The following is a 23,793-nucleotide window of genomic DNA, read 5'->3' as shown; positions in this document are numbered from 1 at the left end:
CTTACAATTGTAGTTCTAAATCTGAACCAGTATCGTTAGATTATAGGTTATGTTTAATTTGTACGAAAATGGATCGGAGAGATTGAAGTACTATTGTAATCATTTCGTTAGAAGCTATAAAGAGGAAATATTGGATTTTTAAAAACATTAAACGATGTTACAAGAACATTTAACTTCGCTCAGTGACACTTTTATGGAAACTAACATCCGACACTGGGGCCCTTCTTGCATTCAACGGTGCAATTAAGGAATAACGCTTGTAACTGGTCTTGGCTGCGCTGATTTCCGCTCGTTTCTCGCACTCTGCATGCTTGCCCGGCAACTACTGAACTTGTTCAGGGTGATTTTACCAAGGGATGAGTTGGAAAGAAGGGCAATTTCATCGCAACAGCTCCTAATGGAATAAATCGTAGATTTGCTGATTAGTAACGCGCGGAAGATTGATCGCAGCTAGTATCGATCTTTTAAGTACTTGAAACTTTGTTGAATTATATTGTACACTTTCCTTCTTAAATCAAATATCCGCGTAGAAAAATATTTGTTTAAAAAATACCAAGTCTTCTCCTATAATAATACTATTAGGGATTGTCAATATTTCTTAGAAAAACTTATTTTTACAGAATTTTATACATGCATTTTTAGTCAAATATTTGTATTGACGAATTGATCGAAGCTGACAAATTTTTGAAACATCAATGTTTCTCTTACGTATATTATCATATTAATATATTTATTATTTCATGTAAATATATTTCATGTAATAATAAGTACACAATATTAATGTATTAATAAATAATTGCACAGAAATTGAATTCGTCACCCAAAATGATAAATCCGATAAATAGCCTCGTTACAGTAACGCCGGGCCAAACACGAATTAAGGTTACTAAACCATGATCGAGCGATTTTTAAAATCACTAATAGGCAGAAACAATATCATTCGTTATCTTTTATTAGCCTTGCATTTTAATTACTTTTATCTAAACGTTCTGCATTCCAGCCTACTCGACAAAGGCGCATTTGTTCGTTGAATGATTTCGCGGTATTCCCACTACAGAGCTATAAATTATGAGTCTACACACCCTTGAAATCGTGAGCGAACTCAGTCGTCATCGAAGTTTCATGGGCGTCGTATGTCTCGCGCCTGCCTCTATGCATCCGCAACGTCTAGTGATTTTTGTTTCGCGTTCTCTAGTGTGTGTGTACGTGTACGTAGCCTCCTTAAAATAACGCGTGCTGGCTGAAACAACGAGAATGAAAGATGCATATAAATAGTAGATGTAGTACGTATACAGTCAGCCACGAAACTTTTCGTACAACTTTTAAAAGGGTCGCTTTCATTTATATAAAACAAGCAAACAAAAGCATTGGTGAATATATGCAGAGATAAAAACATTTTTTTTTTTGTGTAATTCATACGAAATTTATTACGATAGTTAGAGAAACTATATAAATTTTATAAAAAAATTGTACTGTAACGAAATAAAGTTATTATTAAATTTATGTTATTCTTGTGAACGTATGATAGACATCCGGGTTAATTACTCGAAATTAATTAGAAAATATCAATAATTTTAAATAGGAAAATCCTATATTTAGTTTAAGATCCTATTCATCTCAAATCATAAATAGCCCACTGTAGGGAATTAATTTTTTGTTGCCTTGCAATGATGGTAAACTAGAATAAATACGAAGTAGAAGGTTTGTGTACACGCGAAACTAGACGAGTCGCTGCTTATCAACGAGTTTTCTTTTTATCAGTGCGAAAAAGGAATTTTTTTTCGCTTAAGTACCGCCTCGCGGGGGTGGATTGCTCTTTGAGAAACTTTCGACGGATATTGGGCTGCCGCTAAGAGAAAAGAATAAAATCAACTATGGCCCGGAATTGGCCAAAGCTGGACTTTCATAAAATCTCAAGGTTTCCATTGGAATTAGTGTTTTTATGAAAATTACTCGCGTAAGAAACTGAAATACTGACTCCACCGCAGGGTATTCCCTGAATTAGAAACGCTGGAGTTTTGCTTCTCTGGTGAGAATTTTTATTTCCCGGCCATCTATATAATTAAATTACCAATTGTCGTTTCTACCAGTTCCTTAGCCTTATTCTCGTCTTTAGTGCGCCTCACTTTTAAGTGTATTCCAAATGAGAATTACTTTGGTAAATACATTGCGGGAAGATGCATTTGAGTTTAATTTATCGCTAACCTTAATCTTAAAAAGTTCATTTTCTTTGTCGAGCACATAATTTGCAACAACGTATTTATTGATTTCTAAAGTATAAAACGTATTTAATTAACCCAGCTCTTTTCTTCCAATTTCAGAAGAAACCAATGAACGTTGATCTCTTCGTAACACGATCCTAACCTCAAACATGTTCGCCTGGACGAGCGACTAACTATCCTGTGGAACGTAAGTACCAGAGTATATTTTCCAATAGTAATTCAAACCCAAAGGGACTCTCAGAATTTCTTTGAAATTCGACGAATCACACAGTTTAATTTCTCATGAAACATTGCCCATTGTTTCGAAAACGCAACTAAAGTTTTCGAAACGTTGCGAAACGAACGCTCCTTTTTACCGTGTCACGTGGATCATCCTATTTTCAGCGTGCCGCGAAATTTCAAAAAGTAGAGGAGAAAAATAGGAAAGAATGCGTCGTGTAATTGCTGACTCTATCGTTCGTCAGCCGCGAAATGCCGAAGCTATAATTGTTCGGTCTCGTTCTTTCTCCTTTCCTTTTTTCTTTTTTTTTGCTGCTCGCGAGTCAGGTATTACGACAAACAAAGAACAGAGGAGAAAGAAAATGTTCATGGGCGTTTTCAGTGGCACAATGGGGCGGTGCGACTTCTTGAACGACATGAAACTAGGTTAGACCAGGCAAAAGAGCGTACCTGTTTTGCAAATAAATTTTAACAATTAAATTTAAACAAGTCCCTAGGTGTGCGTCTGTTTAGATGTCATTAACTTTTTCATTATTAAAGACGACTAGAGTCGGACAAATTAAGAATGCGTTTTATATTAAGGATGACTACAGGGTGTACATGCAAATGGACGACTGCAATTTCTTTGAAAATAGTTGGGGTAGGAAAAATTTTGGGAGGACGAAATTAAACGGTGATATATGCATACTTTACGCAGTTTATACATTTTTTCTTAATTTAGTTCCTGTTCCTTTTTGTCCTATTTGTAAATTGAACGAAACGTTGGGTATTTTTAGGCTACCCTATATGTATGGATAAGGCGAGTTTATAGAAACGCGAGGTCGCCGCAAATGTATTCCACGCCGCGATTTCGTTTTCGTTGGCCGTGTCTACAAAGTCGCGGCATCACGGAACGTAAATTCTGTCGCGCGATTATCTACATAATGGGCAAGCGTCGCGAGAGTACGGGAAATTTATCGTCCGACTTCCCGATGAAAATTCATATCTTTCCCACCGTTGAAATTTTCCCGGCCCTTTCAACCAAGGAACCCAGGCCTCCTTCTCGTCCTTGGTAAATTCTGAATCCTGGTTGCTGCCTTCAAACCTTATTGCCCTATGATTCTTTGTTCTCGTCTTGCGTTTCAATTCCATTGCTGTTATTCGGTTCACTTTTCATCCAATTGTGTTTTCTGTTCTGTTGTTAAAAACTGTCTTATACATATTATTCTAACCTGATATCGTTATATCGAGAAGGTTTAAAAAAGTTTTCTTCCGAATTTTAATATTTCAATTTTGCTTTCGTTTCGATAAAGGAAAATATTCCAAAGCGGGATCGGTACCTTTTAAATTCGCTAATCGATAAATTATCGCGAAAGAGGTGAGCATTTTGGAACGAGAACTTCATTTAAATATTTTGTACCGTGCTTATGATATCGATAGTTCTTTGTGAATACACTTTGTCTGTCATTATCTAATAGGTTTTGTTATTGTGCATAGAAGAGGGTAAATAACGATAAAATTAGGTTAACTAATTATTAAACGAACCAGTTGGTGCTAAATTGTAGACCAGATTAGATTTCCTATTAAGTTAATTATTTACTAATTACAGTACCATTGATTACCACGGGTAATCCATAATCTGAACCAACACAGCGCATACTTTCTATATCCGATTCTGCAATGACATTCTAGATGGGTCATTCGTATTGAATACACGTGAAGCAATTTAATTAATTATTATCCACGATCAAATTTTGGATCAAACGTTCAAAATGATTACTCCAATTTTTATATTCCCATCTCGCTTTCTTTGCAACAAATATTTCAATGTTTTACTAAAGAATCGTTAAACATTTGAACCAGCTTCCTACTTTGGCTCATTTTATCGTATAATTATTCTTCTTCTTCGTTCGTATAAATATTCAGCAACGTCAGTAACGTATTTTATTCAGTTGGATGACAATTATGGGGTGTTTAAACAGCTTCGAAATCTGGCACCAAGAATTTTTCGAAAAACTTTATCCAGCATTCGAGACGAAGAAAACGTGCTTCGTAGAGAGACACCCTGTATAACGCATAAGGGATGTAAGCGCGCCCGCGCGCGTATGCACACAGGAAGCCCGAAGGAAATGTCTGGCAGACGCCGGGGAACGTGATATCCGAAGTCACTCACGAATTCATAGGATCCCTTTCTTCTTTGTTTTCCTCCGTGCGGCCGTGTAACTCGCACGCGACCACGCGTACCGATTCGGTAATGTTCCCGAGGATTTCCCGGCAATCTCAGCCCGCTTTCCGCCAAATCTCCCGGCAATGAGCCGCGTGATGTTTTTCTATCCTATCCAACGTCTCATCCTAACCCATTGTTCGTCTCCGTGTTTCCTGGCTGACGGTCAGGAGCTGAATTTTGGATGTTGCCTGGAGCATCGTATTTCTTTCTACCAGCAGCTATCGTTTTATCATTTACTCACGCTGGATTTTCAGCCTGGAATGGATGGGAATAAAGAGTCTTAGGATTTATCGAGGGGGAATTGGGTTTCTGTCGAGAGGAGTTAGAGGTCTCATGTGAGAGTAGGGATTAAGGAGTTAAATGAAGATTGTTATTGATTTTCGTCCACACTGTGACTACTCAGAGTTCTGTTTAGCTTATGCTTATAGAAAATATAATTAATTTTTGAAATATAGAGAGTTACAAATACTCTGCTGAATGTAAACTTAGCAATGGTAACTATATGACACTAGTTAACGCCCACATGGCGCTAGTGTCGCGTTATTGGGCAAGCTGAACACGATCATTGCAGTGGTAAGATATTGGTAAAGAGAATAGTAGTAATCAATGTAGAATTTAATAGACAATGTTACAGATTGGTTTGTCCTTATTTATCTACCAATTTTTATCCCTATCTTAGTTTTATTAAGAATTTTTCTGAGTTCATTTTGAAGTAATTGTTCTTTATTGGTTTTATATATAGATGTACGGTGATCATTTGTTGTTATTTTCATGGATAATAGATACTTTTAAAAATCCTGGAGAAAAAGGACATTTTAATCAGAAGGAAAATTACGGTGTACCCTTATTAACGAACAATTCAAGTACCCGGCGAAACCTTACCCTCGCTGGTGTTGTATTTCAAATTCAATTTTCCGATTCTCATTAATTTCGGAGCGCTTCAAACGTTCGCCAAGATTAATTTTCTTCGTCGTCGAATCGCAAAACATTTAGCATAACGCGGAAGTCTCCCGCTCGTTCTTTAAATTACTAAAACTTCGTTCTTCTTTCAATGATTGAAAACACAATTAATTGAAGCTTCGATGCAAAAGTTAGGAAACTGAAAAATCCGAAGCTCGGACAAAAGAATGTACCAAAGTTTTTTTTCAAGTCGCCCAACTCGAAAACACTTTTAATCCTGAATACTGAAGTACTCGCTGGTCGAATCGCTTTGGACCGCATTAACAACGGGAGCGTTACACAGTAGCCAGAACTAACTGCCAAACTGGACTAACGCGAGTTCAACACGCAGCAAAATTTTCCGTAACATTTTATTTTCTTCGATCGGAGCAAAGAGAATGTCAATAGAGGAGAAGCTGCGTACACAGAAGGTAATCCTTGTAAATTCCTGATAACAGTCGCGTTTCCATCCGGTGGCTGGTGCAGACTAACCGGAAACGAAGAAATTGGGTAGAAGGGAAACTACTGGCTGGTTCTCGTTGCACATATACACCAGGATTTAGGTCAACAATGCGGAAGCCTCGTAGAAATCGCTCCGGGGAATAGACTAGGGTAACCGATTGAAAGTATTCTACTCGATTTGGCCGCGATTCCATGGAATCTCCTGAGCGTGGTAATGCAGCCACCTGCTTTACCACCGGTTACGTGTAACAGGATAATCGTCGACCCAGTTCGCGAATGGAACATGATTCACCGTGTGTTCTAGTCGTTGATCTTCCACTGACGATCCTAGTTCCTGAATGGAGGGTAATCGAAATCGTATGGAAGAGTTTCGATTCGCTCGAATTTCTAATGGAAGAGCGTTTCTGCCGTTGGCAAGGATCCGGGAAAAGCGAGCTGAAGCTGTATTGTAGTATGCACAATCCTAGTCATAAATATTAGAGCAGCTGCTGGTTTCGTATGGAACGTGATAATTAATTTAAAGTATCAAGGAAACGATTAATCTCTGTCAGAATCTTAGGTTCGTGCAAGGTTGTATCATCTATGGGATATTTGAAAATTCGATATTACATTTATTGAATCTAAGATACAGGTATTTCCATAGAAATATGAAAATTCATCAAGCGTTAAAGTTTCATTACCGAACTAATTTTAAAGAAAAATGAGAAAACAATTAAAATGGTCGTCTCACCGTAACGCAATTAAGTTGAACAATAAGACCAGGCTGACCATCGTCACCTGTTGTCGACATATCCGAAGGCTTTGGAGTAACCGTAAAACAGCGAAGTTCGTTTCGCTCGAAGTTTCGAAACGTTTTATCGGTCGAATTGTATAGTGTGCCGCCGTTATGATTGCTTAATTTATACTCGATAAAACGAGGCGAGGTCTCTAGATGAAAAATCGTAGCAACACGACGCAGTTCAAAGGCGTGGCGAGTTAGCGGTTTCGAACAATGTCCGTGGAAAATAAATTCAGTCGCGTTTTTTACGGTTTCTGCTTAACGTTTCCGGAGAAATAGCGGCTAAAGAGACGTTAAACCGGGATATTTTCAGCTGGTCGGCGCGCAGGATTCGTTTAATTGGAATTGTGAATCGATGGTAGGGTTTTTATTTTTAGAAATTGCCGTGGAAATTGGAAAACACCGAGTAAATTTTCATCGTTAATAGCGTCAATTTGTTTTTAAATTGTGAAGGTTGATTTTTCCAGTTTAAAGTTCAATTTAGCTGGATTAAATGGCGGATATTGAGTTAGGGATTCCAGGAGTAATCGTGCAGATTATCCAATTCCATAGATTTTGCCCTATTGTTATCGAGGCACGAGTAACGTAATTGTTACACTGATAAACACAGCGACAAATTTAGTCACGTGTTCCAGGATATACGTAAATCTAATAAAAAATATCCAAGTAAAAATATTAATACGAATATATTAAAAAAATATATGCCGACCTATTAGGAATCAAGAAATAAAATAAGATAATTAAAGATATGTATAATATAATCTAGATCAGCGATTGTAAAGGTATTCAAACCGAAAGGACCGATTCAGGTGATAATTGAATTTTAACCAATTTCGATCAACCTGGTGTCGAAGGAATGATAAAAAAGCCAAGACTGACAGGCTGCCAGAAAGTGCGTTGACCCAGTTGGAATAAAAATACACGCGCGTGTATTTCGCTGAAACGCAGTCGCGTTTTTTATTTTTTCTTTTATGTGACTGCCCGTTTTTCTCCGCGTCTGACTGTCACAAGTAGATAGTTATGTCGCACGGTTTGCATTTTAAAGAGCCGAGCAGATTGTCGTCACATTTTAAAGAACCGCAGGCTAACGACGCGTACATCCTCAAATAGAATCGGGTTCCTGACGAGGATTCCTTCAGGCTCTCTGAATTTTTTCTCCTGCCCACCGACCAATCTTCAGACTGTCATCGTCAGTAGTTAAGACGGCTTTCCCCTCTATCTTTTTTTAAAGAGCATCTCGAGCGTCCTCTGCTTGATGGTTTCGAGACGTCTTCAACAGTAATTAACACGTTCCTTTGGTACATTCTTTTGGGCAGGCCGTTATTTAGAGTCTGATATTCTGTCGTCGTGTCTGCAACAGGTTTCTGAGAAACTAGTTGGTAGTTTCGTGTCTTTCGGGTTGGAAATCTGATATTTGGTTCGAAGTTTTGAGGCTGTAAAAAAAAAAGTAGAAAGTAGATGGAATTTTTAATTGTTTTAGCTGTTCGAATGCAAAATTGAAGGGAGTTGTTATGGATCTGTTGATAAAATTAGGTTGCATAGAAAATCCAATTGTTTAAGTTGTAAGTGCCGAGAAGCCAATTTCTTTTCGTTTAAAAAACAAAATATAGAATAACAACGTACAAACGTAGAATAGAATAAAAATAAAATGTGTAACATAATGTTTATAAAGGAACAGTTCGAAGGATTGTGCAGACAGATAACCGAAAGGGAAGAAAAATGATCGTGCCGATGCGTTTTCGTAAAATTACAGCGAATGTAAAGCGGCGAAAGGCAACCGAAGGCTAAATCATTTCAGAAACAAAGTTATCCCGCGGTTCATTCCGACGGGAGCTTACACGAATACCTCAGATATTAGTTCGTAACAAAATTCCCGTGCTGCCAACTTTTCCAATAAAAACTTCGGACATCATCAAAATTAACCTCCCCAAACAGATTCCACTTATTCAATATCCTGACGAATTTCAAAAGCCCGATACTTGCGCACGGAATTCTTTTCCCCTGCAGTTTCGCTCAACTTCCTGTACACCTTATCAGCGGCTTAATTCTATCGTGCAATTGTTTCGCCATCTTTAGAAAATCTCTAAAGATGTCTTAAGTATTACTCTCAGAGGGAAACGTTTGAGAAACGATGAAAACGACGAAAACTGATTGTAACCGATTGGTGAAATAATTCGAAAGTTAATCTTTTAATGAATGGAATATTATGCTACTACGTAACTGATGTTCTCGATATCTTTGAGTGTTCAAAAGAACGACAAAAGTCATATATAATCTGAAAATCAAATGGCAAGACGAATGAAACTAGTAGAATTGATTCGCAACATATTAAATTTTAAAAGTGCATTTCTACAAAAGACAGGAGATGTAACTTATCGAATTCTTTATCCGTGGTTTTCAATTACTATATTCCTTTCGAAGTATCTGTGAAATAACTGAAAGTGACACGTGGGTCGTCGAATACCCCATTGTTCCAACTAATAAGAGGAAGAGCCTCCTAGTCGAATTCTTAGGCCGTGCGCGGTAGTAGCGTCGCGAGACGGCGCTGGCGAACAATGGACAGGTATGACAGCGGCGGACAAGTGTCCTGGGAATACCTATTGTTTTTTCCAGGCTGCTACAACCGCCGGCAGCGTTAATGTCCCCGGTAATGGTCGGAGAAAGGGGCTAGGTAATGCGAGCTGCAGTCGTCTCCGCGTCGTCCTCGTCGTGTACGTGCAGCAGCAGCTGGAATTGCCGGCTGCTTTTTGAATTTCACCCTTCCTCGAGCTTCTGTCAGGCTAATTTCGGAGACCTGACTCTGGAACGAGTCGGACGACTCGTTTTCCAGTCGCTGCACTCAGAACGAGATACGGGGTTCTTGCTGGTTTTTGATGAACCGAGGTTAGGTCAGTATTCAGCGGTGAACGGCCTGATTGATTCGGCTAGAGACGAGTTCCGGGGAGAGAGGCTGGAGGATGCCATTGTCTTTTCAGGGCGATGTTAATCTTTGACTTGTGCGATGAAATGGAGAACCAACGAATACTACGATAAGAAAATAGTAATGCAAGTTCGAGGTTACGTAGATTAATAGCAATTAATCAGATAGCTGATGCCAGCGCAGTCTGGTGACTATCGTCCGCAGCCTAAAAATTGGATAAGGCTGTTCCTCTTGTTAGTACAAACAAATGCGAGGTATTCGACGACTTAGGGAGGCAAAACGTGCCTTTTAAGCGGAGCAAATAAAGGAATCCACCAAAATCGAATCTCCTCACGTTTTTTTCTTCGGTCTCCTTCCTTCTTCTGTGTCTTATTTCACTCTACGCGTGTTTGCCACCTTTGTCGAGGGGTGAATCCATTATGGCTGGCTTGTTCTCCGTTGGGGATACGCCGAGCGAGATTTTCTTTGAGCTGCTTCGATTCCTCGCTTTGAAGTAGGAGTGGGTCGTAGGAAGCGTGAGAGTTGGAGACGAGGACAAAGTGTTATGGCTGAGGAATGATTGACCAGTTGGTCTGACTGTGTTGCTGGCTCTGTGGAAGGTAATACCTGGCGATGTAGATAAAATGGAGTCGCAAGGAAAGTGCTACGAGCAACAAAATTTTGGTGTTGGATAGACGAGTCTAGAACGCAGTTTACAATATAGCAGTTCCGGAAACTATTGATTTGAGAAAGTTGCGCTTACTTTATTTTTATTCTTCCAAGATAGTATTCGCGTACCATTTTTCCATTGGGCAAAAGTCAAATAGTCGATGAAAAATTTGTTATTCTCATAGAGTTCATGCCAGGACAGCTATCGAGTTACTTGGAGGAACATTCTGTTGCTATCCAGAGTTCATCGAGAGGAAAGCTAAAGTTCCGACAAAAATTGTAGTTTTAGGAGCGAAGTTGGAACGTTCGATGAGAAATCGTCTTTCCAAGATAAACACAGGCGCTCGTTAAATCGAGCACGCGGTTGGTTATGTCCGAGTTCATTGTTTTCTTTCTTTTCGGGCCTGCTGGACCGCGTTCGATTAATCTATTTGTCAGAGCCAATTTTGATGGCTGCCCAAGTTTCAAGACCGAAAGTCTCTTTTTCTGTCGGGGTTATGGTCCTTTTACAGCACGTTATATTTATAGAAGCGTTCAGGTTTTCATTTTCAAACTTGTATTTTATTCTTAATATGTAAATATGGAATTCTTAATCGTTCGTAAAATTGACTGGAATTAGTTCCTAGAACCAGTTCCAGGTATTCGTATCAGGAATATCGATCCGTAAGGTAACTTAATGCTTTTCAACACCATTGATCACCTCCTTAATTAACGTTCCATTATTCGAACACACGTTGAGTAGTTATCGTGTTACATAATTAGATCGTCGACGTCGTAATTAGATATGCCTCGTGTACCAACTGAATACAGCTGTATAATAAATTTTCGCACGCCATTCGAGTAAATTTTAAAAATAGATTCATCGCAATTCCTTAGCTTTACGAATCGAAGATTTATCCATTAGTACTTTTCATTTATCTAAGTTCGTCGAGGGACAAACGATTCGTACGATAAAAATTCACCAATTTTTCTCTCAATTTGTATCTCAATTTGTAATTTCAGAGTTATAGAACATCGTCGACGATAAATTATAACGTCGTTAATATAAATGTTAACCCTTTACCAAAATGTTGATTAAATTCCTTCAAAATCCCCTCCGATCTGTAGCCATTAACACTTGTCACAGTGAATCGCAAATATTTCTCTAAAAACCTGCTGTATAATCTCAACCAATTTTCTCGCGTATCTTGTAACCTTGTCCTCGAGATTTCACAACTCTACGAAGCACAATGTTTATTCCCTGGAGAGTTATCGTTGTCGAACATGTTTTAACCGACAGAAACACGAGTAACTTGTACATCGCTGGCAGTTCTGATAAAGCGTAATCATGCACGCGAATGCCAGTCGCCTGTAAATTAGCGTGCGAGTGGATGTACGCGCTCGCAACTGGAATTCTTCCGTATAATTCCCCCTTTCCCTACCAAATAACACCGATAACGGATTAAGCGTGCCGGTTCTCTGCTATTAAATTACGCCGGTATCGCGTTAATTCCATTTTAATTTTTGTATCATTGCTGTTCATTGAGTCGCGTCACGAACCAGTTCGCCATCGCGATTTATTCCGGGAAACGTCGCCTCGTCGTAGTCATGTAATCGTGCCAGCATTAATTATCTCAGAGATATGGCTTTCGTCGAAGGGAATTAATAATTCAAAGTGGTAATCGATTTTTCAAGAATCTTTTCCTTCGTTTCGTTCCGAGATCTCGAATTTTTGGCCAAACTGTCATTTCATAAGAATATCGATTTCTTTCGTGTTGGTTAAAATAACCGAAGGTAGTAACAGTATTTATATAGCAGAGGCATTTTTCAATCTTTTAATAGTATAATCAAATTGTGAAAAATCCAGAATGAAGAATTCGAAGAATAAGCAATTTTTGTTCATATCTGTGCGCTTCTGCAAAGTATACAGAAAATTTGTACGAAGAATGCCATAGTATAACAAAGATTTCTAGAAATCTGAATAATCTGTACTCGGATAGATCGGAACCTAATCTAAAAATTCCCGTTTCAAAGCTACAGTACGACTAAATTAACCTACAAAATGACGACTATGCCATTGAAACTCGTAAGCATATAGCAAACATCGTCCAATTAAACGATATGCCCCCTGACACGCTAGAAACGTAGAGACTCCGATGTTGAAAATCGAGCGTCGAAATTCCCCTCGCCATCCCCGAGCTCCGCCATGCTAATTATTAACATTACAACAACTCGACAACGTCGTTCGATCCCATTCAACACCGCCACGGCTATTATCTCGATCAACTGAACCGTATAATTGCCGCCTAATGATCTCCTCCGAATTATTGACTATAACTTGCTGTTAAGTAACAGCATGTCGTGAACTGCTTTAATAACGTTACGACGAATGAATAGACACTGGTCCAGTCCATACTTGTTTCGGTGTTTACCATACGCTCTCTTGCAACGCCAATTATCCACGCCGATTCTGTGAAATTAGTGCTTTGATCGCTTCTGTGGCTCCTCGATCAGAATTGCAGGAAATTGTCCAAGCAAATATTTATTCAAACAATATCGAAGTATAAAAATTCCCAATTATGCAGTTTACTAAGTTTTCCCAATGTTCGCTATTTGGCCTTCGTAGATTTGGCTCGGGTGTCGGTAAATTTATTTAAAAGTGTTTGAACGATCGAAAATCCAAAAAATTGTTGACCCTCGAAAGAGCCAAATATTATGTTTTTCACAAATTTTAAGAAGATGCTGAATCTCTCTCAAATTTCGCTACGAGCTCCCTGAACAGTCTATTATTTGTTATTTTCGTTGAAACGAAGAGCGCTCGACTCTGTTCTCAACGGAGGTAGAAAATATTCTTCCAATATGGCTGCGATATTCTGCGTAGAGGAACGTGGAGATCTCCACTGGGAAGATAATCGCGGCCTATTAACGATACAACGAGATTTCAACCGCGTTATTCTTCCGCCTTCGTTCCAGTTATCCCACTATTGGCATCGGCTAATGCGGCGGTTCGGTTTCATTTCGCGGCGGCTAATCTGCTGCTACTGCCAGCCAGATTCATCGATTAATTCGCAGCCAGTGGTCTGGGGAGATTGCGTGTTCCTCGTTGATTTTATTCAATGGTAACTTAATAAGAGAGCAGATTATGAGTCTTGTCGGTGGGATGATCGTTTCATGTTTTAGTTGATGGTGAATCTGTTCTCGTCAGCCAACTCAATTCATTCGCTGTTATTCGCGCGTGTGTCGTATGGTTATACACAATCTGTATACGTTACGATCGAATTTAGACTCTGCAATTTTTCTCTGACAAACGATTTACCTCGTTATACGATGAATCGTCTCCCTGACTAATTGATGGAAACTTAAACATTTCCAATTGCCAGAATTCTCTTCTATAGATATTTATTCTATTAGGAATACTTAAAAAATTCCTAATAGATCAGAGAATCTACTTGCATCTAATTAGAGTCTAATCAGATCAAACCGACCCCCTATTTCCGAACAACGTTGTTCGGATAAACGCGAATCGCTAACAAGAAAGTCACACAGCGTTTATCAACCACCCAATTCATCATTGACAAATGAAACAATTGCGAAGTGAATGACGTCAATCGAAACGGTGAGAGCACGCACAATAAGTATCGTTTCCAATGGTAGCCTCCGATAGACGGTGTTCAGAGGACAAGGTAACCGAGCAGCGGATCGACAGGGCTTAATTAGTGAATTAATTAAACGCCAATGAAACAGCGGAGCAATATCTTTCCACCGGTCAGTCGGGTGTCCTGAAAGCCGCATAATGCTCGCGTCCCTGTCTGTCGGTGACGTGGCAAACTGGAGCACGAATAATCGGCGGCAATTAAATGGTAGAGCGGCTTCCGATCAATTTTCCGGGCCACGAGCCTGCGGGGGGAGAGTAGCGTGTGCCTGAGATAGCGATTCGCGATCAAACCCGTCACCAGGTACGTCGTGTGCTGATCCACGTTGCTCTCAGGTGGCCACTAATTGGCACCTGTTTCGAACTGTACAGTTCGCGAGAATCATAGGAAATTGCGTACGATAGTTGGTGGAAGTACTCGAACATTTACCGCGTGAAACTTTTATAAATACCACGCGCGTATTTTACGAAACACATTGGAATTTCGTTAGAACTGCGACGAGGCACCACTGTTCTGATTATGCTGACAAAAGTTGCAACCAATCCGAGAACGTACAACAAATTACGAACGCTCGTGGCTTAGTTATTACACGTAGATAGAAACGAGGTTATTTTATCGTAACGTTGAACACGAATTTGTCAAGTTCTCGAAAATATAGACGATAATAATCGAACGAAGACCCGCTTTTTCGCACAATGTGCTAAATGTGTCATAGTCTATTATTTGAGACCTACCTTTTCAAGTTTTATACATGGATATCGATAATTCCAGCCCTTCGAATATTCTAGATACCTACGACCCTAGCTTCTGCTATATCGAGAACGGAAATCAACGATTCCAAACTGTAAAATAGCAAAAATAACACTCAACACGTATGAAGACTACATCACTCGAAGGATCCAATTCCAGCAATCGTCTACCTGCCTATACTCGCCATTCCATATATCCAATCCCCGGCAAAATGACTGGTCTCCAAAGACTTTGGCGGTAACGTTCAGCTCACGTTTCAACCTCCATACCGCTATCAGTCGCGTATTTCTCGCGTAACGTGTAAGCGTGGCGATAAAATTCGAAAATCGCGCAAATATATCGATCGCCCTACTTTTCGATGGAACAACGACAAACGGGTTTCTCGTCCATGTTTTCTCGCGTCGGTGTGGCGTCAGGTCGATTGATGGGATCGCAGCTGTCGCGTGACACTCGCTTCTACACGATCAGACGCCGACAAACATACGCACACATACTCGCGTGTCTCTTTTCTCGGCTAGATTTATCGTGGTTTAAGGGGCGGTCGATTCAATTACGCTTGCGAACAGTGCCCCTGCATTTCGTCTTGCAGCGCGAAGACAAAGATTTAAGCCGGCAACGTGGCCAACGTTCGGACGGTTTAATGGCGTTACCGGGGAATTACAAGATAAACAGAGATTATCTGTTCTCGCGGGCGCCTGGCGTCTTCTTCCCGCCGTGCACGTGCTAACTATCGGTTGCGCTGGTAACGGCGCGACCAGAATAGGTGGCGCCACGTCCGAAGGAAATTTAGCGTTATCGTAGAGTGGACGCGAACGGAGTTGGATTTAATGGCGGGTTTCGTTTGTCTCTTCAAGCGTTTCGGAGAAATTGAATTTAGATGAATGCGAGAGTGGATGCTAAAAGGGACGATTGTCGACAGTTTGTTGCTTTATAGAAGAGTAGAATCTGGTACATAAACCAACTGGACAGCAATGTCGTACAGTTAATGTACAGTTAGCGTGATATTAGAATTCAAGATTAGATTTTTTATTCGAGTCTTTTGAGCTCCTTTAATTATTGTTGACATCTGTTTGTTGCTTCACGGAGGAGTAGGATGCTATATAGTACTTAATACGTGTAATCTGGAAGTTTTAAATTGGATTTCTTGCAGGAGGGTTTTGGCGTTCTTTTAATTACGAATGTCAAGAGGAATGTTTTTGTACGAAGGTTGTAATAAGAGGTATCATATTCATAAAGAAAAGATTAATTAAGAGAGGGCGTCTCTTTTATACCAAAGTGTAAGTTTTTCGTAATAGTGTCCAGGGTAGAACTAAAAGAACTAGGTGACACCACTTGTTAATTTTTTCTTAGTCCCGTGCAATTTTGTTGGGTTGTTCCGAGATTCAGTTCTACGGAATTGCAATGCGTAGAATTATACTTTTAAAATCATTCGATTCTTTTTAATTCTTTCGCTCTAAAAATGAAATTATCTTTGGAATTTATCGGAATGCAGCAAAATGAAAGGGTTGCTGGAATTGAAACATCGTAAAAATCGCAACAAATTTGTACGTAAGACTCCGGCGATAATTTCTACCATTTTATCGAAAAGCCATTTCAAGAAATACTCTTCCATGAACCTACGTTGATATTACGAAAGATTCTTACGTAACACGATGTAGGAAAACGGCGCTAAGAACAAGGTAGAGAAAACAAGGAAACACGATTATTAAAGGACTAGCTTTTCGTTTGAACACCGTCAGAATAAAACTTGTTATTCTCCATCGCGCTGCCCTGTTTAAAAATCCCACACTCGGCGATCATTCGAGCCATTTAATGACATCAAAGGGTTCCATTAATCGTTGTTCCCGCGGTGCTTTCATAGACGACTGACTGGCTTTTATTTCTGCTCGTTCCGCGTTTCAATTTATCGTTGACACAAATGCGACCGTGATATTCATTATGGCGAAATTGTCTTAACGATAATCTGTCGACGCTGGAGGAGCGCGGCTTCAATTTCTTGTCTACTTCCGGTTCCGCGTTTCTCCCGTTTCCCTCCTCTGCTAATATAGCTGCGCGCTGCACACCCTCTCGCAGTAGCGGATTTTTTAAATACTGGAACGATGGTCCGTTTCACGCCTTCTTCGTTCATTAAAGTCGATGGCGTGATATCCAACCAGGATCAATGCGATCGCGGGGAAACGTTTTCACGCACGAGTGCTCCTCTTTTAAGGGCACTTGGAATTCTTTTTCTGGTTTCCTTCTCCCTCTCTCTCTCTCGCTCTGCCCCTTTTTTCTTTTAATTCTGAAACTATTTTTCTCCATGGGTACGTGAGCACTGCGGGTTTAGAATATTCTATGGCCTGAAACGTGGAAATGGAGAAGCAAAGGTTTTTTTCCCAGTATTCGGGAATTTGATTTTAAATAAAAGAAGATGGCACGTTCCCAGCGGAATTTGGAAAAAAATATTTGACGCAGTTTTTACGGATATGTTTTATTCTGCGGAGTACGAAGTTATTTGCTGGCGATATTGGCAAAGGTTAAAATTCTCTCTCAATCTCTCTCTCTCTCTCTCTCTTTTAACTGTTTTTTGATAAAAATAGATCTCTGTTTGATCTATTTGAAATTGCTACGATTTAATTTTCTTGAAATGTTTGTGAAATTGTTTGTTATGGATTTGTAATACAACCGTTTAATACTACATGTGAAAGAGAAATCTGTTTTTAATCCTTTTAGTATGACTTGAATGCAATTTTCCTAAAAATACCTAAAACTCTATAGATTTAGGAAGAATGAGAATTGTCTGGATATAATTTTCCTGAAATACACTTAAAGAAACATTCTAAAAATTATAATCTTTGTAAATGAAATCTTGTATCCCAACGAGCTAGTCTAATTCATCGATCGAAGATCGATCGGTCTGACATAAAAAGCGTTGTTTAACGATAGATCGTTGATGGCCCATAGAAATTTACCTCGCAAAGTTGTCGAAGAAGATCCCTTGTTCCCCCTTGAGCCATACGCCGAGAAGTTGAGGAACGTTTTAAAAAAGTTGCCTGAAAACTAAAAGGATCGGCACCCGAGGTTTACCTCGCAAGATAAACTTCCTGCCTTTTAAGTTTCATCTCGACGATCCTTTTTCTCCCTTGGTGATAACAGCGAGCAGACTGCAGGGACGAATCAATCGATAAACAACGTTAATCGCATTATAATCAAAATATTTCCCAGGGCATAATCAGCGATACGTATTCACGGTGCGTTGCTAGCCCCCATGAATTATGCAGAAGCCGGCTCGCGGTATAATTTTTATTAACGACGCTACTTCTAATCCCGTGGCTCGTGTCGTGTGCAGTAACTTCAACCAATCAGAGTAAAAGAACCCGTGTTTTCTTCGTGGCTCGAATATTGATTGTTATACGTCCTCGTTATTTTCTGCTGCTCCTACGTTTATTTATTCCTCTTTAGTTGCCTCTCCTGATCCTACGTTTTCAAGCGTATACAAATTCAAAATTCCAATTGCTGCTTTAATTAATTCGGACTTTAAGCGACCGTGGTTTTAGACGGCGAATGAATTTTTCAAAATCTTAAATTTCAATAAAAGATCAAATATCCTTTCCATTCGTTTATTCATATTCGATTCTACGAGATATTTGTTTGAACGCACCTGAAAAAAATAGTATAAATTCGCAGTAGATATCGATATCCCGAAACTCGTACCATCGCCGTGGTACCGCAATTTTTCTTTAACCAAAAGGACACGGCGCAGCTTCGAGAACCAGCCTTAACATCCCGCAGAACCCTGTATCCTCTTCTTCGTAGTTGCTTCTCCGTGTCTCACCATGCTCCGCTACTTTCCCTTTCTCCTTACAGTCGCGTCTTCCACCCCCAATTTATCTCTTCCTCTTCTATGTAGCGGCAGCGTGGCTCCGACAGCCGACAGCCACAACGTGCGTCGCCGAGCAAACTGTTCATCAACCCCTGACCCTTCCCCTCCGCACGTCCCTGTCGCCTGGAAACTGCCTCGCCACTCTTCCCAACAACTCGCCCATCCACCCACGCCCGCGACGCTCAGCCACGGACAGGGTATCAGTGCAACTGCATTCAACTTTCTCCCTTTCCATTCGCTTTCGAGTTCGAGTTGCCCCGCGGTTTGCGCTTCCTCTCTTACTTCATAGAGAACACACGCGTCGCTTTTAGGTTCTCGGAATTTTTAAGGCTCGTGGTCCACGCTTCTTTTTTTATTCCGTGGAAAATAACACGCGTGACTTTCAGGTTTGCGGAATTTTTTCGGCTCACGGTTCACGCTTTCTTTTTCATTTCACAGAGTACAATGCGCGCGAGTTTCCGAGATTTTCAGAATTTTCCCGGCTCATGGTCGACGCTTTCTTTTTTACTCTATGGAAAATAACACGCCTGACTTTTAAGCTTTTCGCAATTTTGTTCCGCTCGCGGTTGACGATTTCTATTTTATTTCGCCGAGTACAATGCGCGCGACTTTTTGACATCTTGAGCAGTTTTTTTGGCCCACGGATGACCCTTCCTCTCTCACTTCGCGGAGGATTACAAACGCGTGAGTTTAGATTTCTAGGATCTTCGAGATTCGCGCTTGACGAACCATACGATCGATTTTTTACCGAAAGATTATCTCATGACTAGAAACAGATAATAATCGATACTTGTTGCTCTACCGCGGGAAGGTTCTTTTATCGAGACACCGTTGTCTGTCTGTTAGTTCGGATTATTAACTGAGCTTTTGTCATAACGGGGATATCGTTGAGAGAAGGAGACAGCTAGAAACATTTTTTTCGATGACTATGACGATTGTTAAATTAATTATAGCGTAGTGGAACAACGGCAATCTGTTTGGTGCCGCAAGCACGATGCCTCGCATGTTTCATGATGCGCCAGGCATGATAATTGAACGGCATAGCTGAGCTCTGGCTCGTGTTAACCCTTTCCACCCTCTCATAAATTCGACGCTCCATTCTGACAATCTGGATTTTCACGTGAAAAGTTCCTCCATACTCGCGAATTTATTTTACAAAATTAGACTAACGGATAGCCGTTTGTGATACAGTTGGAACATTTTCACGGAGATTAAAAGTTGCGCGAGTAACTGGGAAATTTTGTGAATTCTTTCGTCACTTCCGCAAAAAGTTCTCGCAAGTCGTTAAATGTCGATGTAAATGCTGGGCTCCGTTCGATGGATACGAAGAGCAATGAAACTTTATCGCTACTATTTCCGTATCCAACATCGGCGATCATAAATGTGATTTTACTGCGGCAAATTGCCGAAGAAATTAGAAAAAATCGGTTGGTTTAGGATGTCAGGCGTATACGCGTGCATAATTTCGAACGTTTGGGGACGGAAACGTCATTTGACGTTAATACACCGTCCCTGCGACATGGCATCGGTTGTTGACGAAATTACGCGCAGATGGAGCTGGATTCAGGGACACCCGTCAGCAACGATTTCGATTAGGTGAAACCTCTTGCTTTAATGCTACGTCACTGAAGTTTCTATATAGATGTTAGTAGAGTTGGTTTTAAAGTATGTCGGTAAAAAAAGGAAAGAATAGAAATTTGTTAATTCTACTTTTCTCGTTTAATTTTCTTGCTAAATAGATACGTACATGTAAATCTTCGATCGTGCAAAATAATTTTGCGATAATTAATTAAAAGTAACGACGTCCTTCTCGATCAATCACGCACTACCTGCGTCCTAATCAAGGATCTACACACATCATCGATACCGTAGAACCTCTGGACAAGACAATATCTCACAAATATGCGCGGAAAAGCGAAATGAATGTCTCGTAAAAATAGCAAAAAAAAAAAAAAAAAGGAAAAGAAAAAAAAGAAAAATAAAGGAAGAATAATCGACAGACCAGAGTTTTATGGGTCGTATTAAAATAAGACCCGGTGTCTAGAACGGGTTAGAGGATTCCATTGAGCAGTAAAATACGGAAACAGAGGGAGAGGTTAAACCGTGTGACCTGCCGAGGAAAAATACTCGACTAGGTGGAAAAGATGAATATTCCGGGTTCGACACTCGAGGCAATTTATCGTTGCCTGTCGAGACAGCATTATTCGTGTTCCAGTGAACGCGCGAACTCTCCCGGCGACGATGCGTCTTCTGCGGAGTGGAAATTCGAAATCATGAAGCCAGGCCAACGTTGCCAACGTGTTTCGGTCAATAATGCTAATCTTGCATCCGTTGCGACCGTTCGGCCGACGAGAAAATCCTTTAAAACTGCACTGATAACGTGATCGATAATAGCTTTCAGTCGTCTCATAGCCGAATATTACACGGCTGTCGCGATTAATATACATTTAACGTTCATTAACATGCATGTAGGCTCTCTGTGGTATCCATGCTATATATAAGAGAGATTAAAAATGGTGATCGATACATTTTGGCCTGTAATGCATTATTTCGGTTTAAGGGATTGGCCGCTGAGTTAACGGTTCATTTTGCGGATTTTGATTGAGAGAAAAAGGGGATTAGTCGTCCACGAAATTCTTCGCATATCGTAGAAAAAGGCTATTTTAAGGATACGACTAGCTTGTAAAGATTCAAGGCCGCAGAAATAGCAGAAGCTTTACGATAAAATTCTCAGACCAATTGTTCGAACAGAATGAAATAAAGTAAACTCGAAGACATTCAGCCCCACCGAAAGACATCAAGATCCTTCAACCAAGGAGAAACGTGAATAAAATAAAACGAAACCAAGATCCTCGACTATTCCTTGGTATAACATGAAACCAACTGCTGAAAGACATCCAACTCCCGAAAGACGCTAAAATCTTCATGACGAAATCCTCTAACCAAGGAGCAACATCGATAAAATAAGACAAAACGAAGATCCTCGACTATACCTTTGCACGAAAACGAAACAGGGTCAACTCCGTAAAGTCCAAGCCCCGGAAAAAGCGAGACCTTCGTCAGGAAATTAGCGAACCAGACAGCTTCGACAAATAAATATTCCCGTGAAAATTCACAGTCGCTCCGCGTGACGGCAACGAGTGCTAACGTCGTTCGTGCATCAATTAAGTTATCGTTCTCCCGGGGTGGTAAGTAATATTGGCGTGACCGGGGCTGGCTGGATTCTACCCCAGTCCCCTGGAACGTCATCCCCCTTTTCTACGCCAGGACGCCACTAGCGCTATTAAGACGCGGTGCTCTGCCACCTCTAACATCCTCACACCCTTTGCCAACCCCTTTCTGCTTCTTCTCGCCGAGGCATCCAAACCGACGACGTGGCCCCCCACCTGCCCCTCGTTTTCCCGATCGATCTTCATCCAACCGGCTGCTCTACGAGTCGACAAGCTGCCGGTACTCACGCTTCGACACCTCCAACTTCCTCGAGCTTGAACAGGGTGTCTCCACTCGAATCGGCGCTATTGAATTTTCATACGACTCCTCCAGTGACGTTTTTTCGCCGAGTCAACGCGAGGCGACGTCGCCCACCCGATATTCCATGTCTTCGGTGGCGGTGAAGCGCTCCAAACGATTGTTTAGCTAGGCTGAACTAGGTGAATCGATGATTAAGAGATGTCGGAAGATGGTTGAATATTGTTTTGCAATATTTCTGGAAGATTGGGTTAGGTGCTCGAGGCTGCTTCAGGGTTAATGGGTGGAATTGGTGATTTAGCGAGGCTTCTGAGGGATGGAGTATGGTTCTTCTTTAAATTTCTTGGAGGTTTGTTAAGCGATGGAACATTCTTCGGATGGACAGCAATTTCTGTTTGTAATAAAAGTTAGATGTTACTCACGGGTGTTATTGAAGTTTGGTGTTGTACGTAGGAAGAGAGATCTAAGTTTGGTCCAAGTTAGGCCTAGTTTCCAACGATAGAAATATTTTCCAAAGTTTCAGGTGGGCCATCTAACTATAATATACGTGGATTATCTATAATCTACAATGTCCCTTGGGGAAGGCGGCTACATGATCGATGGCACGGTACCTAAAATGTCCCGTAACGTGCAAGTTTCGTCAGTGTTTGCTTATCGAGTGACCTATAGCTTCCACTATGCAAAACTGACCCAAAGCGTGCAATTGGGTCACGTTGTGGATTTACAACACATCAATCTCTCTCGAATATCCCCTGAAATCTCGTATAAGCATGAAAAATACCAGAAATTGATATTCACGAAGCAATTTACGACAAATTGAGCGAAAAAATTCTTCGTTTCGTTTCTATCGTTACGTTCAACGTTTGGTCCTTTAGGGAAAATTTAGGATTATAATTTGGAAACCCTTCGAACAGTTCGAGATTAATTCTAGAAATATGAGTAACAATTTTCCTCGCATTATATTGTATTTTATAATCTTTCCGAGGAAACAGGATTCCGAGATGATCTTTTAAATCGTTGAACTTTGCCAAGGACACGGCGATTTCAAACTTCTGACCATTAGCGTATAACTAACTGTACGTTATATGTGGCAAACGTTAGATTCGGTGCATAAGTTGTAAAAACTACAGACTACGCGAGAAAGATTTCCAATTTATATTCTTCCTATAGCCGGAACAAAAACCAGATTGGCCCGGTCGAATTTTCACGATCCAAAGGGGAATGGAATTTTGAATAGAAGAATAAATGAGATTGCCAATAATTCGATTCCACGTACCGCTGCGTGAACTACTACTACTACTACTAAAACCAAGTGAAAAATAAACCAAACTCGTACCACCATAACCTAAAAATGTCTTCAACTAGACACCAACGTAAAATTCGAATAAACATCACTCTAGAACCAAGTCGAAAATAAATCGAAATTCTTCCACTTCATACTCTACGTCTTCATCCCTTACTCCATCAGACTACTCTGCCCTCGTACTCTAGCGTTTCGAAACGAGTTAAAGACCGACCATTCGCCGTCCATAAAAGCTAACCTCTTTACAGCGGCACGTTCCGCGCGACTTACCGTCAAGAACCTTTTATCTTCTTCGACGTAACGCAATGCCGGGGTTACGAGTCTTTCCGGCAGCCTGCGGACATTTCCAAGATAAACCGGACGCTGGAGGGTCGTACCTCGAGC

At 40.5% G+C, this 23,793-nt stretch overlaps 1 protein-coding gene across 4 annotated transcripts in view; it reads left to right on the top strand.

Moving 5' to 3' along the window:
- LOC117214206 overlaps window positions 1-23,793 on the top strand; it is a 311,214-nt gene that overhangs the window by 91,049 nt on the left and 196,372 nt on the right. For 2 of the 4 annotated variants that reach the window (XM_033460105.1, XM_033460104.1), the window contains exon 3: window positions 2,322-2,409. The gene's annotated coding sequence lies outside the window, so the exon portion shown is untranslated. Of the gene's footprint in view, window positions 1-1,114; window positions 1,284-2,009; window positions 2,030-2,321; window positions 2,410-23,793 lie in introns of those variants that run through there. The other 2 variants (XM_033460106.1, XM_033460107.1) reach the window with 2 other exon arrangements.

The sequence above is a fragment of the Bombus bifarius genome, unplaced genomic scaffold (genome assembly GCF_011952205.1).
Source record: "Bombus bifarius isolate JDL3187 unplaced genomic scaffold, Bbif_JDL3187 scf7180000009200, whole genome shotgun sequence".
NCBI classification, from domain to species: domain Eukaryota; kingdom Metazoa; phylum Arthropoda; class Insecta; order Hymenoptera; family Apidae; genus Bombus; species Bombus bifarius.
Note: the sequence above shows the minus strand (reverse complement) of the source record. Positions and strands in the feature narration are given on the sequence as shown.